General features: G+C 34.8%; 1 protein-coding gene across 15 annotated transcripts in view; it reads left to right on the forward strand.

The window, feature by feature from the left end:
• Positions 1-18432, forward strand: part of Lingo2 (leucine rich repeat and Ig domain containing 2) — a 1224968-nt gene that overhangs the window by 1034092 nt on the left and 172444 nt on the right. The window lies entirely within an intron of this gene.

Genomic DNA, 18432 nt, shown 5'->3' on the forward strand with positions numbered 1-18432 from the left:
TTTGGGTTTTTTTATTTTCCACATGAATCAGTGATTTTCTTTCTGACTTTCAGATTTGTTGTGTTTTAAGCATTTCCTGTCCACAAATTACAAATACTGTACATCTTCTTACATGTTCTCCTAGTGCTTTTACATTTTCACTTTTTACATTTACATATTTAATCCCCTCTGAATTTTGAGTAAATCATGAACTAAGGTTCTAGCTTCACATTTCAAATAACCACTAGTTGTCCTATTGCATTTACTTAATAGTGATTTTTCTACTAATTCAAAAGTGCCGTTTTTATTTAGTTTGCATTACCTTAGGGTTCTCTTTTGTTCAATTACTCTGTCTATTCTTTGAACAGTAGCAAATATTATTAATCACTGTATATATATATGTGTGTGTGTGTGTGTGTGTGTTTTATATATGGAAGGGTTGTTAAGGCTGTTAAGCTCTCATTACATTAACATGTATCTGTGCCCATAATTTTGTTCATTTTTTATGGAGAGGCATTTCACTTCTATATTAATGTAGGGAGCACCAGAAAATATGTTTACTTGATATTATACTGTTTTATCCAAAAACCAAATACCCTTATTTTGTTTGGAAAAGCTAACTTCCCTTTTCTGAAATTCATACTACCTGTATTACTTGGGCAAATCATTTAGCCTCTTTACACCTGTTTCCTCATCTGTGAGCTAGAGATGACGCTCCTTATCCTTACAAGATTGTTGCAAGGATCAAATGAATTAGAGTGCTATTTTGTTCCAGTCTTCTGAGTGCGTGGCATATTGGGACATATAGTTGAGCCCTATTTACATGTCTCTATCAGAGACCATTGAGATCATCACTGTGGATGGCAGCAGAGTAAGGTAGTGACATAAGAATTGTAGCTAGATCCTCTTCCCAGTTCTGACACATCCAGAAAGCAGGGAATATTGGGGGAAGGTGCCCAGGGACAGCAACCACTCTGTTGCCTTTTAGAGAAAGCTGGAGACTGGCTGCTTACTCTTCACTTGTGGGCAGTTACATCTGAAGGGGCTCACTCTGGTTTAACTGGCTGGGCATCACTGAGGGCTGTGGACGCTTTCTCTGACTTGAACTGCACAGGACTGAGTGGGAAAAGACTTGCTCTCATGATTCTGCATAAAAATAAAAAGTAAAACTTTATTAAATCATTCCTGACAATGCCATATAGTTTTTCCTTTCCATTTGTCTGTTGTACAAAGAGGTAGACATCAGGGATAACTTCAGCACAAAGCAAGTCAGCCAACCCAGACAGTCAGAGAGGGAGAGGGAGAGGAAGGGGAGGGACAGACCCGTTAGAAAGAATACTGATTCAGGAATCCTGATTGTAGAGCTTGGGAAAGAAGAAATTAAAAGTTCCATTAAAAATGCTTAAAGAATAGATGACATGGAACTTAATGATGCTCAGTTCAAGTTCCACATTCAGTGAGATGAGAGATAGAGAGGGAAAAAATAGCAGAGAATGAGAGATAAAAAGAGACCATGACAGAGGAAGGTTGAGAAAAAATAAAGGGCTAGAGAAAGAAGAAAAAGGAGATTAATATATAGTTTGTTCATGGAGCAGATGTTTTCCAAGTGTTCACAAAAATTGGTCACAAGCACATCTCAGAACTGAATTAGAGTAGACACACTCAGTCCCAACTCTATTTATAAATCAGAATTCATCATTTAAAAAGAAATAATAATATAGTGGTCTCGAAAAAGCAATTTGACTTACTTAAAAAATATATAAATATATTGTAGACTGCTTCACATTTTGCAGCATTGGAGAATTGCTTAAAGTACCCAAAGTATGCAAATAAACCCTTAAGACCATATAGTTTAGACTACAATTTATCTAACATATGAAAACCTCTCTGTAATCACCACTGCGTCTTTTCTCCTCCTCAACCCTTGCCTTCCTCTCACACACCTTCAGATACCCTTAGCATCTAATAACCAATCAGGGAGGGGTTCACATGTTTCCATCTGTTGAACCTATGTCAGAGCAGAACATTTCAAGTCGGGTGGTACCACACACTTTTAAACCCAGCACACTACGAGGCCAAGGCAGGAGGATCTCAAGTTCAAGACCAGGTTGACCAACTCAGTAACCTACGGAGTCTTGTCTCAAAATAAAAATACAAAAAGGGCTGGAGATGAAGCTCAGTGGGAAGTTCCTGAGTTCATTTCCCAGTACCACAACCAAAAGAAGAAAAAACCAAAACACTTCTTTCTGTGGCCTGATCTTCTGTACATTCTGGGTGCAGAGAACATTGGAACAATACAATGAAGGATGAAGAAAGAGAGGGAGAGGTGAAATACTGCTCTTCTGGATGGTCTCCTTGATGGCCTGAGGATATTTCACACTCTTGCCTTTCTTCTTCATTGTTTACCCCCAAAATAAATATCTGAGTATTGACATACCACCTTTGAAAGGTTTGTGTTGCAAAATACCCTCCTCACTGAATTCAATGAGAGCTGCAGGAGTCCATTCAGTTCATTTAGTTTTTAAACTGTAATACAGCTCAAGCCCACACTAATCCCTTTTTGGTACCCAGGATCAAACTCCAGACCTTGCGTTTTCCAGACAGGCAGCAGACCAACTGAGCTAAATCCCCGGCCACTAACCTCTGTTTTACATTCCTCTTCACACTTCCTCAGTACCCGAATATTTGATCATATACTGTTGCACATAAGCTCAGAATTTGTCTTTGTTCTTCCTGCTTGGCAAACCAAATGGAAACTCTTTAAAAAGGAAGGTTCATCATTTGTTATTGTTATTTGGTATTATTATTTCTCCTTACTCTGTTTTCACCTTCCAGCACTTATCAAAAGCCTAAACATAGAATACTGGGGCTTTTAACTCATTTTGGGGCAATTGAACTGAGTATGTACTCTGGAAAATAAAGTATGGCACTTAATGTCCCGATTTTGCCAAAGTCAAAAATTGTACTCTTAGAGACAGTTTACATATTAAAAGTATTATCCCTGGAATTACAGGGGCAACTAAGGTAAGTGCTGAAACCATAAGAATTTCAGTAATGTTTTTACAACCTCCTACTTTCAGTCCCTTTATCTGAAGATTTTGATGCAGTATATTGCTTTTACACAGTAGGAATTTGTGTCTTTACATAACAATCTTCATAGGCTATGAGACTGTAGTTTGTAGCCAAGTTTTAAAACACTATATTGGGCAAAATAGACTTATATCTGAAACGTCCTGTATTTTTCTTTATAATTGTATATGCCATTCACCTCCAAACCCAAGGTAATAGTGTAGTGGCGATACTCCAACTATGAAAACCTTTAAAGATCAATTAAATTTTTGAGGTTTATAAACTCATTTTATCTATTTATTCAACTTTTTCTTTATCTGCTTCTATCCATTAATGTCTGCCTACTAACCCACCTCTTTATCTACTATCTAATATGTCTATTATGGACCTACTTCCAGAAAAGGACTTTAAGAGTTCTCATACAAATAAATGTATGGTTTCTAAGTTAAACATATGCTACAGCAAGAAGTTATAACAAAAACTGCTATAAAAACAGTTATGACAATGAAAGTTTAAGAATTATCTTTTATCTCACTGAGATTTCCCATTTGATTGAAATATTTCTTAGGATCTAAATTGTTTCCTTTTATTGTGAGTAATTTAAGTAATCTAATAGGCAGTCTTTGTGATCAGAGTCAACATCAAGTAAATTTTTCTAAAGTTTCATTTTCTCATTTTCATCACCAGGCTTTCTATTTATATGCTTTTGTTCTATGCTAAATACCTCTTTTCTCTTTGTGTTTATCTTTCATACATAAAATTCAACTGAAAATCTTCTTAGTCATTACTCAATCCATATTGAAAATACCAAGCAATTTGATTCACTAGTTCATCTATTTCCTTAACCAATTTAAGCCTATTTGCTCATTTGTATGTTCCTTATAATTTATTTTGCTTCTCTGATCCTCTGCTCCTTGAAACTAGAGGTACGATTTTATTAGACTTCAAAAAAGAAGGGATTATCAACTTCAAGATATGAAATAGCTGTGCAAATTCAAAATAGCAAGTACTCTTTCTCCATCTAAAGCATTCAACTAGTTCTTCATTTTCTAATCATTAGAAACAACATTTGACTTATCAAGTTTGCTTGTTTTGTAAATTCTAGGACTGTTCAGTAAGTGTAGCAAATGTAGGTTGTTTTGAATATTCCATTAGGGCATAAGCTATAGGATCTAATATAGATATCAGGCTCTAAAATTCCCCTGAATTTACTGCTTCTTGTTGCAGTTATAGAAAATGAGAGTGATTTCTGAGAAGGACTAGCTTATCACTTATTTAGGGCCTCCCCAGGTGGGATCCAAACCAATAGCTAATTTAGAGTCTCACCCTTTGCTTTCCAGTTTGAGAAATTCCATTCTTGCTAATGTATCTAGAATTGATCTGATTGAAATCCACCTTAATAGATTTTTCAATGACAAAATGCCATATAAACCAGGATAGAAAGTTACTGATTTTTATAGTGAGAATTAAGACTACTAACTGAATGAATTATTAAGTTTTCTGGTCAGTATACCTACTCCATTAATGACAAACAGAATTTTTTAAATGTTGGCAAGCACAGAGTCCAATGTTCTTAACTTATCAGGTGGAATCATAAGCAAGTTAAGATATTTCTGCTGATTAATACAAGATCTTTAGGATGTGGAAACCACAGAATTCTCTCCTTTCTATAGTTTGAATATAGTTTGTCCCCTTGAAAATTCATGTTGTATCCTAGAAATAAATTGTCTCTCATTGGCTCACAAGAACATCCCTTTCTCTTTTATATTGAATAACTAAGACAATTTTCTGCATGAGTAAAATCAACAAAATGTTACTTTAAACATTACTGGTTTCAATTTAAACAGTAATTTCTATTTCCAATATTAACTTTCTTCTTTTATTGGTGATTAATGATTATATTAAATATATTATGGAACAGAGAAATTAGCAAGAAACACTATTTAAAAAGTAATTTTGATTGTTAGCATGTGCATGTCCTGTAATAGCCATAAGAGATACATATGAGAAGAAATGACTCTGTCATTGTGGAGTATGTAATTTAGTAGGGAAAGTTAATATTAACCAGGTAGTTTCCAGATAGTTTGCTGAGAGATATAGAAAAATGTATGTATAAAATACAATGAGAAAATTCAAGGGACAATGATAACTCTGTCAGTGTTTTAAAGAGAGATTTATAGAAGATGCTTAATGTGAGTTAGGTTTTAAGGTACGAATAGGACTTAGCAGGTGAAAATGGTTTTCTATGAGAGAATTTTACAGACAGAAGCACAGAGGTATTAAATGGCAATTCAGAGAAGTTGGAATAGGAAGGAATGGTAGAAAATGGGATGTAAATGATGTGTGTGCACTCAAAATAGCATGTGAGAAGTACAATTCTTACCGATGGAAAATAGGAAATCCTGTGAGGATATTTATGTGATGAGTGATTCAATTCCTTTGCAAACTTGAAATCACTGTAACATATGCATTGATCATATCTGGTCCACTCAGTAAATATCATCAAGTTTTGGTTCATAATAAATCTTTCATTTTATGAGAATTTATGGAAGAAATGTGTTTCTGGTTGATATTGGGAAGATTGTCCTGGCCTCCCTAGGCCTCAGTGTTTACAGAGAAATCAAGGAGCTTTTCACAGTAAGCCAGAAATTTTGTTCTCTTTTGTCTTGAAATATCTGCTGGATTTTTAAGTTCAACTATTCGGGTTTGTAAGGTTTATATTATCTGAGATGAAACATTAGAGTTTTATTTTGCTTAAGGGGCCAAGGTTGCCTTGAAATTATAAATGTCTACACACACTATTCTTATATGAAAGTAATTTTAACTTTAAAGGCATTTAAAGAAATATAGAATGCTTATAAGGTGGACTGAATTGTAGAACATAAATATTTTTAATTAACCACAAGACTGTTATGCCTAAAGGATTAATAAATGAGTTCAGTGGTCCTTTTTGGATAATTCAGAATAATGTTAATTTTGTCTTTTTTCTCTTAAAACCAAAACATAGATTCCTCTATGCTTATACTTTTACTTTGCATTGTATTTTATCTTAATTTTTAATAATTGTGATACACATCCTGTTTTTCAATATGCACAATGTATTTCATAAGCAATTTCTATAAACCCTTTTCGACAAGAAAGTTTTTTACATTTCAAATTAAATCTCACAATAAAAAGAAATAAGTTCAATAAAAGGGGGCAAGTGAAGACTCTAACCATCTCTACTGTTAACCATGGGAAATGCTTTACTTTTTGCTCTTTAATTAAAATCTACATTTCTCTTATCAGTTCTGCTTTTTACATTTGTGCCCCAGTGAACATCCAGGAATGTAGCTGATATTCCAGGCTGGTGTCAAAGTTAGATAATAGAAAAAGGGAATAAATCAAAAAGATATCTTCTACCTACGTAAGTGGAGTTAAAGATATTTTATACTATGTGCATATCTGTCTAGAAGTGTGTGTGTATGATCATGATATAAATGTATGGATCTGATATAAAGTCCATATCAATAGCTCTAGAACACAATTTGAAGCTAAGGTTTCTTTTGACAAGATCAAATTGCCAGTGGCCAAGCGTACGTCTGGTGATTTTTTTTTTTTTTTTTAGTAATAACTGAGATTCCAGTGGAGTCATTGCTAAGATCCAGATCTTGCATCACTGAGTTGCACAATTGTGGCTCTCACTCTGCACTGGGAGATAATGATTTGTTCAGCAAGGTTACTATATGTTTTTTGATACTTAACTAACCTGAAAAATAGCTTCAGGGATGGCTGAACAGACCCCTCCCTTCTAAAGCCAAGCTCACTGAGAGTGAAAGATCAAATTTTCAGAAAAAATTGACCATTTAGGGAGCAATAACCCATTTTTTCTTAGACACATAATGATTATTACATATTGAAGATGGAGTTGATAATTTTCTCACATTCCTTGATCTTGTATTTTTAATTTGTAAAATTAGAGGATGTTATTGCTTTGTGAAATTACCATCTTGTGGAGACTTGTTAATGTGTATTCATTAAAGTTAACTATGATATACGGCTGTTAGTGTATATACATTTATTAGGATTGGTTATTATAACATGAACTTTATGTTCATTAAAATTATAACCATTAAACACTTACATGATGTTCTTAAGGGAGGCTCAAGGACACAAAAAACACTGAAAAAGGAAGTGGAATAAACCTCATGGTGATTTTAATTTGTCACTGGAAAGTGCCTGCTTTACAAAGCAAGGCTCTAATTCTTTAATCAAAGACTGGGGGCAATGAATGAAAATTACATTATCTAACCATATCACTTATCTCAAATTCAAATATGAAAAATTTTCTCTAGAAAACAGATGTATCAATTTAGCACTTGGTGAGATAGAAGAATCAAAATGTTTATTTCCAGCTTTCTCATCGACTAGTTGTCTTTTTGAGGCACCCTTTGTATTCCATACACCATACATATAGACAAAACCCATTTTATAATCTTCAGCTGTCTCTTAATAGAAACAAGGATTTCTAGATTGCATCAGATGCTATTGAAGTAAATGAAAAAGTGTAGTCCAGGGAGAGATACTAAATTAAAGATTGGTTTGCCATTAATCTTTGGGGAAATCAGACAGTATAAACCAGAGTTTTGAGAAAGATGAGACTGAGATCAAACTTTGGTCATTGGTGATTTTTATTCTAAGTGTCAAGGTGATCTTGAGGAAATTTATTTTTTCTGAGTTTTATCTTCTCATCTAAAACGTAAGGATGATATCTACCTTTCAGGGTTTTTATAAGGATGAACTCCATAATGCACATGAAACATTTAGCAGCAGAGTTTTGCATTTGGTTGCTAACAGTAACTAAGATCTTAGAGACTTTTATATTTCCTGAAAGCATGTAACTGATGAAACAAACAGAAAAATGCTCTCACACAAAGTTGAGTTTGACAGATTTTTTTTTTTTTAGCTACAAGTGATTTAGTTTGCATAAATTCCAGAGCTTTTTAGGATCAACTTGATAACTCATATAAAGCATTAAGCAGCAGAGTTTGGCACTCAGTTGCTAATGGTAACTAAGAATTTAGAGGACTTTTCTCTTCCCTGAAAACATGTAACTGATGAAACAGAAAAATACTTTTACATGGAATAAAATTTAACTGATCTTCCAGGTATGAGTTATTTGCTTTGCATAAATTCTCAAGAAATGCAGCTTCTTACCATGTACAATTTAAAATACACTGTAATATTTTTCAATTTTATCTTTAAATAAAGTTTAATTATATCTCTCATCTCTATTTAAAGGATCAAATTTTAAAAGGTCACACGTGTACCATTAAAAAACCTTAACATTTGATTATTATAAGAACAAATGAATAAAACATATGTTAGAAAAATATTTTGCTACTAAATATATATTGGCTTTTTATGTAAAAAAATTCAGCAAAGATACTAACTTTATATATGTATAATTATGAAAAGGTCTATGTTTCTAAGAAATGTCTAAAATTGTGGTCCATTCAAACCCAATATTCTAGACCCTAAATATGAGAAATATGAGTGAGGACATGAGAACAATAAAGCAACTTACCCAGTTGATTCTGAAGGACTGTCTTTAATTACATATTCTGTAAGAACAGTGTGTGGGGGAGGTGTGTAAGAAGACTTTAAGAATTAAGCACTTTTGTTCCATAAAAGTACTTGACATTTAAAACATTTATAATAACTAACACTTAATTTATAATTACATAAAGTTATACTACATTTTGTTAAATGTGTATGTTAGAGTCCCCCAGATAAGTAGAACTCAACCCATAGGAAATACAAATAATATGTATAATATGCATAATATTATGTATAATATGTATAATATTATGTATTATAATATGTATAATAAAGAATTGGCTTGCACAATTATAAAAGCCAAGAAGTCCTAAGATCTTCCATCAGCAGATTCTTAGGGCTGCTGATAGTATAGTTCCATATGAAATACGAAGACCTGAGAACTTGGATAGATCATGGTGTAACTTTCAGCCCATGTCTAAAGGTAAGAGAAGACCAGCACCACAAATCAAATACAGGTAGACAGTAAAATTTGCCTTACTCAGCCTTTATGTCCCATTTAAGCTTTCAACAGATGAGAGGAGGCCCACCCACCCTCAGGGAAAACAGTTTGTTTTATTTGGTCTATGTATCAATTCAGAAGATAGTTTCATCCAGAAACACCCTCTAGGGCACACTCTGAATAATACTTAACGTAACGTTTATCTGAGCATCCCATAACCCAGTCAAGTTGACCCATAAATTTAAAATTAACCATCCCAAAATAGAATTTGGCACAGTCTAATGTGGTGCAGATGGAAATGTTGAAAATAAGATAGCCTAACGTCTGTGAGAGCTTTAAGCAAATCTGAGCAGTTGTCTCTAAAGCTCATCCTACCCAGGTCATGTTGATGTTCATCAGAGTTTTAAAAAAAAAAAAGCAAAACAAAACAAACCTCTAAATAGAGTGGGAAAACACAAATAAAATGTTGGGATTCTAAGTGTCCCTTCCAAGTACAACTAACAATTTTACTCATCTCAGTTGGAAGAGGTAGACTAACTCGCAGTCTAGCTTTGTCGGCAATACACAGATTTGTGTTTTACAAGATGACAATTAAGATCCAGCATGGGACCCTGGAGTAGAGTGTGTCCTGTGCAAGGACTGAGTGAAGCTGCTCAGAGCCTATTTGGAGGAAGAGGCACTATTTTTCTAATTTATACAATGGTTCCATCTGGGTCAGTGGTAACGCTGATTATTATCTAATAGTATTACTCACCACCACCCTTGCATTACTTTTTAAAATTTTGTATTGATGATGTAATTACAACCTTGATAAATCAAAATATTCAAAGATTTAAAGTTTGTTACATGTTTACTGGAGTACGTCTGACAAAGTAAAATACTGGATGTAAGTATAAGGGCATAAGCCTCGGAAGAAACCCTAACAATAATTTATTGTACCTTTCTCTTGTCATCAGACTTTATCAAGCACACACTGTCCTTAATGTTGAATTTTAGGGGCCTCTCTTCTTAGGATGTTTACATTTCATTGAAGGGGGAAATAATATCTAAGTTAACAATGTAAGTACTGAGAATATTGTGGTTTGATAAGGGCTGTCTTCACCTTAAGGGAATAGGCAGAATGATGGAAGGTAGCAACACTAATGACTACCTTAGATATCATGGCAGACATAGAGGGAAGGCTCTTTAGGAATGTCTGTTAATACTCATCTGCGGGAGTTCCTAAGAACTATGTTTGCTTTTTGAGTGAGCTGAAAAGTTTATAAAAGATGAATGGGATTGAATAAGGGAAAAGCCAAATTTGAGACATATAGGGAGTGTGAACCAGTAATGCAGAACAGACCTGAGGACAGGATTTGGAATTCATTTTAAAATCTATGAGGCTACTGAAGGAGTTGAAGAGTGGAAATGACATGGCAGAATCTTCATCATGAATTTGTCAGTAAATAGATACCAGAACAATTAAAGAGTTTATTGCTGACACAATAGAGATAGGTTCTGTTTTGTTAACTTTTCTCATTTCTGTAGAGTCCATTTCCATTTTTCTATCATGTCTGTTCTCCTCTGTATACCCTGTAATCTTGCATCCTTTCTAAAATCTTTTTTTCCATCTAATTCTTGAATGCTACAAGCTTGTGTCTCATGACTTCTCATTGTCCAAACATGTTTTCCTTGGGTTCATTTATTTCCTTTTTAAGATACTATTTCATATAAGCCAACCACATCATATAGGCCAATGATGATATAAATATTTGGTTGTAGTTATGTACTCCATTGTGATATTTTTCTTGAGAGTTTTTTTCATCTGTTATGTTTTGCTACTTCTTAGCATTTCTTTGTATTTATCATGTACAGTACTGTTTTGTTACTTGTAGTAGAATGGATAAGATTTTTGTTTCCTCCATTTATAGAACCACCAAGTTTATCTATGTAGTAAGCCTTTTTTTAAACCTCTAAGTTTAAGGTATATAGTTTATTTGTCAGTTTCCCTATTGATAAGATATCATACCTGACATCCACAACTTAAAGGAAGAGAAGTTTGATTTCACTCATGGTTTCAGAAGATTCAGCCCATGATCAGCTGGCTTCATGGCAAAAAAAAAATCCTGACAGAAGGACATGGCAGAGCAAAATTGGTGCACTTCATGGCAGGCAGAAAGAGCAGGAGAACAATGTCAACTAAGTAGGGGCAAGGGAAGAGATACACACCCCAAGGTTATGCCTGTATGACTCGCCCAGCCTACTCAGAAATGTGCTTTATTAATGCCCTGGACAATTCCTGAGCTAGTACATTTGATAATCCCCCTTAAGAGTCACATCCTATACCTTGTCAATTTGATACTAAAACACATCTCATTACCATACTTAATCACCAAATAAACACAAAGCTGTGATTTCACCTAAAATGATACAGTTATCCCCAATAAAACTGAAACACAATAATCCCTTTTGCAGAGTCTTGAGACAGCCCCAGTGATTATTGATAATCCCAGTGTTGCTTAAAGTCTAAGTCAAAGTCTCTTCTGAGACCCAAGGCAAATTCATAGTGTAAAGCCCTGCAAAAACAAAAACAAAAGAAAACAAAAAAGTTATAGAATTTTAAGGTACAATGGCACAGGCTAAACATTCCTATTTCAGAAGGGAATAATAATAAGATAGAAGAAAATAGTATCAAGGCAAGATTGTACTCTAGCAAAGCAAAAATTAAGTCTTGTAACTCTAAGTCCAGTATCCAGGGAACATGGTAAAATGTGAATTCTAGAGAATTTCAGTGCCCCCATACCTACAACTTTGCTGGTTGCAGCCCACATAGCCTCCTTCTTGGTCTGGTTCCACTCATAGCCTACAACTTTTCTTGCTAAACATTCCATGTTTTAGGTATCTTCAAATCCCTAGAATCCCCAGTGAAATTTTGCATTTGTTCCAACAGCTTCACATACTGCCTTCTTAAATTTTTCTTGGTTGGCTTCCTAGGACTTCCTTTGAAATCTGAATGGAAGCCTTCCTGACCTTACAATTCTTGTATGTGTTGATAAAACCATTATCATATGAATGACACCAAGGACTTCTGACAGTGAGAGCAGTATCCAGACCCCATGAAACCATAACTGCAATGGTCTCTGAGTGCTTGGATGGCTGAGCACAGAAAAAAATGAATCCTGGAGAACCAATTCCCTAGGCAACCCTTCTTAAGTAGTGGGGCCAAGATCTCTCTTCTCAAATGAAGTGTTGACACTTTCACACCCTTGATCCTGCGATGGCTATGGTCTTGCTTATTTCTGAGATGCCCTCAAAACATTTTTCCTCTTGGCCTTATGTAGAGTAGTTGGTTTCTTCATATTGTCACTAATCTTTTCAGCAACCATACCTTCTCTGGCCCCAACTAAATATATGGTTTCTTTTAGGCCAAAATTCAAGTTTTTAAAATATTTCTTCTTTGCTTTCTACTCCCAGTTCTCCTGATAAATTGGTGTAAAAGCAGCCAGCAGTACTCATGCAACAGCCTGAATGTTAGGCTCCTTCAAATTTCCTCCACTAAATCAAATACCCCACCACCTGTGATCTCAATCTCACAAAAAAGTCTCAGGGCATGGGCAAAATATATGCAAACTTTTTTTTTCCAAAGTGGAATACACAAAGCAATTGCCAATGGACTCCTTGTTCTCACCTGAATCTCCCTGAGCCTGACCTTTACTGTCTGCATTTCTAACAATATTCTTGTCTTCTGAAGCCTGACCAAAATCATTCATGAGTCTCTGTTTATAACATGTTGGGGCTTCTCTAGCCTACATCTCCAAAACTTTCTAAATATCATGTGGAAACCTGTTCTAAAGGCTTATACACCACATGGTCAGGTACAGTCACAGCAATAACCTCACTCTCACTACAAATTTCTGTATTAGTTTTCAAATTGCTAGGACACAATACCCAATACCCACAACTTATAGAAGAGGTTTCATTTGATTCACCATTTCAGAGGATTCTGTCCATGATCAGCTGGCTCCACGGCAAAAACTTCCTGGTGAAGGGGCTTGGCAGATGAAAGCTGGTCACCTCATAGTTGTTTGGAAGCAGATCAAAGGAACAGCATCAGAGAGTTAGGGGTAAGGAACGAGACATACAATTCAAAGTCATACCTCTATTACCCACCTCAACATACTCAGAAGTTTGCTTTACTAATTTCTTGGATGGGTCTAAAGCCAACAAAGTTAACAATCTACCTTAAATATAATGACAGTAGTTTCTTCTGCCAGCTCTCCATGCTCATCCTCTGTTCCATTTCTGCCATTGACATGAAGAGAAACCTACCCAAGGCAATCTTTCAAACAATTGTAGGACCTGTTTTTGGTGGCATTGTCTTTGTCGTTGCTATTACACCTATCACCTTGGCAACTGCTGACTCACGTTAGTCTCCTTAGAACTCAGCCGTGCTTACTATAGCTGCAACATCAAGTTTAGTTTCACATGTCAGAAGTTTGTTCACATGTTGAACATATCTTTGTGTTGTGATTTCTTGGACTCTTTTACTTTTTTGGCACCAGGCACATCCCGCTCAGTTTCCCTTCCTCCCACATGTTTCTAATGTTCCCGGGTTTCAGCAGCATTTAATAGCAGTGACTTATCACTTGGAGTTCCAGCTTCTTTGTTTGCTAACATTTCTGAAAATTGAAATTAAGCAATTTGTCATTTTATGTGTATTTGTTTTCTTGTCTTTTTCATGCTTTATGGTTTCTAAGAGAAGTGGTAGGTTATTTTAGATAAACAACAACCATACAGGAAAACTAGAACCATATTCATACTGATGTCTGTCTCTCTTCTCCTATAAAAAAAACTACTATTGTAACTGTTAAGTGAAAAACTTTTTTGTTTGGGTATAAAAGAAGAATGGGAGAGGTTGAAGTGAGTTATACAGTCCCTAATACAATGATCTTAGCTAAGACTATGGTATGGCAGAGAGATGATAAGTCAATAGATTTGAGATGATATTTTAAAGATAGAGTAGATAAGACTTTGTGCATTAATATTAGTATGCAAAGAAGAAAAAAAAAGAGCCTCATAGTTTTAGATTTGGGGGAATAATATAAGTTGTGGTATTATTTATTTATTGAGTGTTCTTTTTTAACATTAGATGTTGGATAATATAAGATATCTCAGAAGAAATGTCAAATCTGGAACTACAGTGATGGCTTAGGGCTAGAGATATGAATTTGGATATTAATAAATTACAGATGCCATTTATAACATAGAATTTGATGGAATCATATTTGGACAGTATTTAATGAAAATAGGGATCCAAAGACCAAACTCTAAAGGGCACAAACATTTTAAATAAGGGATAAATAGAAAAAGTACAAAAAAGATGGAAGAGGAATGATATCAGAGTATATGAAAGCCTCATTTCATAGAAAAGAAATCTGTTATACGACCCATGACTCCAAGCTGCCCATCAGTGCTTTCTGAGCTTTCTCTTAATACAGTGCTTTTCAGATCAGTGATCTGTGATAATTAATATTTCAAAAATTCACTCTTGAAGTGCAAGTTCACCTGGAAATAAATGTTTTTAATATTTCAGGTTTATTTTAAATGCTATCTATATATTGTTAATTTTATTTATCTCTAGTCCAAATATTTTGTTTGTCATTCTTCTGACATCTTTACTTGAGTATCTAATAGAATTATATGTATTTTTATTTATTTATTTATTTATTTATTTATTTGGTACCGGGGATCAAAATTGGGTCCTTGCACTTGCACAGCAGGTGGCAAAACCACTGAGCTAAATCCCTGGCCCCAGAATTTTAAACATATATATCCATAATTATAAATGTTGAACAGGCATTTCATGTAGAAATTATTATGCAATTATTTTCTGTTTGCTTATGACAGTGATAGATTTCTCAAAAGTTTTAATATACAATTAACCATAATTATATAATTATATAATATGTCATTAAAATATCATACTTCCATATTCAAAAAATAACTTAATCTTTTCACATCCTTTTTTGTCCTTTTATCTTCTTAATCTCTTCAAAGGTTACTTGTGAATAGGACAATGTTAGCTTTCTTGAACAATAATGTTCAAATAATCTTCTTAAGAAATGTCAGCTGCTTTGTGGTTTGATATCATGAAACAGAAGGCTATTTCTGCCTTCCTCTGTATTTTTGTGACATTTATGTTTTTAAAAAAGTGTATGGGCTGAAAGCCTTACACACAGCTCACTGAGTTTTCTTCATGAATGTGATTACCTTTTGATGGACAGAAGTGTCCACTACCTTGATGTGATGTCTCAGCTTAGGACACAGGGACTGCTATTGGTATTTGCATAAGTGCCCATTGAAAGCAAACAGGTCAAGGTCAGCTTTGTTTTCCCTCTCAAGAGCATCGTCCGAAGGAAGAGTACAAAATGATCTTGGACCTTAATAACATAAACTACGTTCCACTTCAAGGAATAACAGATCAAAATTCAGTTCTGATTAAGTCAAAATATATAAAACCAGCCAAAATGGTCTGTAGGTTTCTTACATGTGAATCTGATTTATGAAAATGATGGGCTTTGACATAAAGAAGTTAAAATTTTATAAAATTCTTACATGATCATTTCCTTCAAATTCTACCTGAAAATGTTTACCTGTCAAACCATGCAACCTCAGGAAAATCTATAGAATTGGCCACAGAAATGAAAGTTGTCTAGTTGAAGTGCCTGGAATGGTTATAACTCTTGACAGGTATAATCCTTGGCATCTTTCTTCTCATTTGGAAAACTCTAAGTCATATTTTTTATGAGCCATGCTTTTGATGTGAAGATATTATAGGTATGCAGAAATCACATTTATTAAGCTTCTTGAGGTTTTTTTTTAATTCTCCCACAGCTTTTCAAATGGTTTGTCTTAGTCAGCTTACTCATTGTTGAGACACAATACCCAACACCCACAGTATAAAGGAGGAGAGGTTTAATTTCCCAGAGATTTCAGAATTCAGCCCATGATAAGCTGGCTCCAAAGCCTAGAGGATATGATAGAAGAGTTTAGTGGAGCAAAGCTGCTTATTTCATGGCAGCCTGGAAGTAGAACAGAGGAAGGATTCTCAGATTAGAAGGAGTAAGGGACTAGACATAGATAACAGGGCTACATTTCCATGACCCACACATACATACCTAGAAGAGTTCTTCACAAATCCCCAGGACAGATCCCAAAAGCAATTAATATGAAACTAGCTTATCCATGACATGATTATAACTCAGTTTATATATGTAAGTTTCAACCAGAGCATGAGTGAGACCACTGAGGCAGGCAAAGTTGAAGCAACGAGGCAAGGAGTTTATTGTGACCTGGGTGCCAGTCGGCCAAGGGCGATAAGATCATTGGTATAAGGAAGGAGGGCATGGGCAGTTTATATAGGGGAGTTTAAGTAGGGTAGGGGGTATCAGCTTGGAAGGTGAAAAGTTTTGGGATCTCTTGGGTGGTAGGCTTTAGGCTAGTGAACAGGACCAGTGAGGGTAGCAGGGCAATGGCAGGTACAGCAAGGTGCAACAGGTACCTTGTAGTTTTTCAGAGAAGCAGTCTCCTTGCAAGTGTGAATGAGTGAGGTGGTAGCAGGCTTTTGGTCATTGCTGTTCTTGCAGGCAATGTGCATCTGTTGGGGGTTTTCTTTCTCAGTTGGGCAGGGGTCTTGCTAAGGGGGCCTGTCGATATATTTATAGCATATTTATTTATACAAAAATTTATAAGGGGCTTCTAATAGTTTAATGTAACAAATTGGAAAACATCAGAGTCAATGGAAATATAAATGAAGACATAGGGTATAATTTGGTAAAACATAATATGTTCATAGGCAAGCTTTATGTTTCTGTGCATTTGCAAAATTAAAATATCTAGCTTTAAATTTTTTGGAACTAGCTATAATTATACCTCTTTTACAAAGAAAGGTATTAAAGTTCAGAATAGTTACTTAAGTGCTTTCCAAGGGCACCAGTGGTAGACCAGTAGAGCTGAGTGGTAGGGCTGAGATCTGATATTGAATTCCAAATCTTGATCATACAAACCTATGCTTTTTCTATCACAATGTGATAAGGAGTTTTCATCTCTTTGAAACTCAAATTTTTACCATAGATATATAGTTCCTTTTTTGTTCAACTTTTTTCTTCTTTAAAAATTTGCTTGAAAGGTCCTTAGAGGTGTGATTCATGGACAAATTGTCTTACGATTGTTTCTTCCCATTGAAAAACTCAGACTCTATAGGGTGGATCAACAACCTGCTGTTATTACTTTTATGGTTTCATTTTTTATTTTAATGTAATAACTAGATATTAAGGAAAATATACTAAGCAATCTTCTCACATCTATGAAAAAATAAAGTTTCATAACAAAATAATTAGAAAATAACAATAATTACTATGCTATTCATCATGATGTTAAAAGAATGGCCAAAATGTTACTCAGAGTACAGGTCATAAAAAAGACACTTTTAGAAAGAAAAAAACAAATGAAAGAACAAAACTTGCTTTGCAACAAACAAAGAGAAACTAGAAGTATAAGTGAAACAAATTAGCATATATCTTATAATAGTTTTGAAACAATGGAGTAGATAATTTGGGAAAGTATTATATTATCCTATGTCGTATAGCATTCTGATTATGATCCAGTGTACACAAGACTATCATAAAACAATTTCCAGTTAAATTCTATTATTTATGTTCTATAGTTTATCTTCAATTTACTTTTTCAGGTGCAGATACTTCATCCCTACATTATATTCATTTTATGAAATATTAAGCGTGTATTGCTGTGACCCACATAGCATAGGGTCCAAAGCTGGGGAGAGCAGTAGGAGATGAAGAAAACATGACAAAGAGACCAAGATTATTCTTGATAGCAGAGACCAGGTGAGACCATAGCCTGATGAGTTAATGGCCACCTGGCATCCAGTGCACTCTTTATTTATAGTGTAGGAAGGTGCCTAACTAGTGCCACATGGCCCATGTGGCCTAGACTGAACATGATTGTCTCATGATCAGAACATGCACAGCAAAGGAACAAGGATACATAATGTAACTGTCTCCTGGGGCTACTCCATCCAGGATCTACAATCTTAGTCAAACAGACTGTTTGACTGTCTAATCTATGGAGGAGAAAGAGAGTAGGGATTAGGTGAAAGGCCGTATTCAGTCTTGGCCCACGGCAATATATTTATTATACTAGGAATTCTGGAGAAATAAAAAGAAGGAATGGGATCCATTCTTTATTAAGGAGCTTGAGTCTATTACCAGTGATAACCCAAGTGGAAGCCTAAAGTGGAGTAAGTTAAGTGACATACAAGACATACAAGGCAGTGATTTAAAGGA

The sequence above is a fragment of the Heterocephalus glaber genome, unplaced genomic scaffold (assembly GCF_053883595.1).
Source record: "Heterocephalus glaber isolate CG9 unplaced genomic scaffold, H.glaber_assembly_v1.0 deba00001481, whole genome shotgun sequence".
NCBI lineage: Eukaryota > Metazoa > Chordata > Mammalia > Rodentia > Bathyergidae > Heterocephalus > Heterocephalus glaber.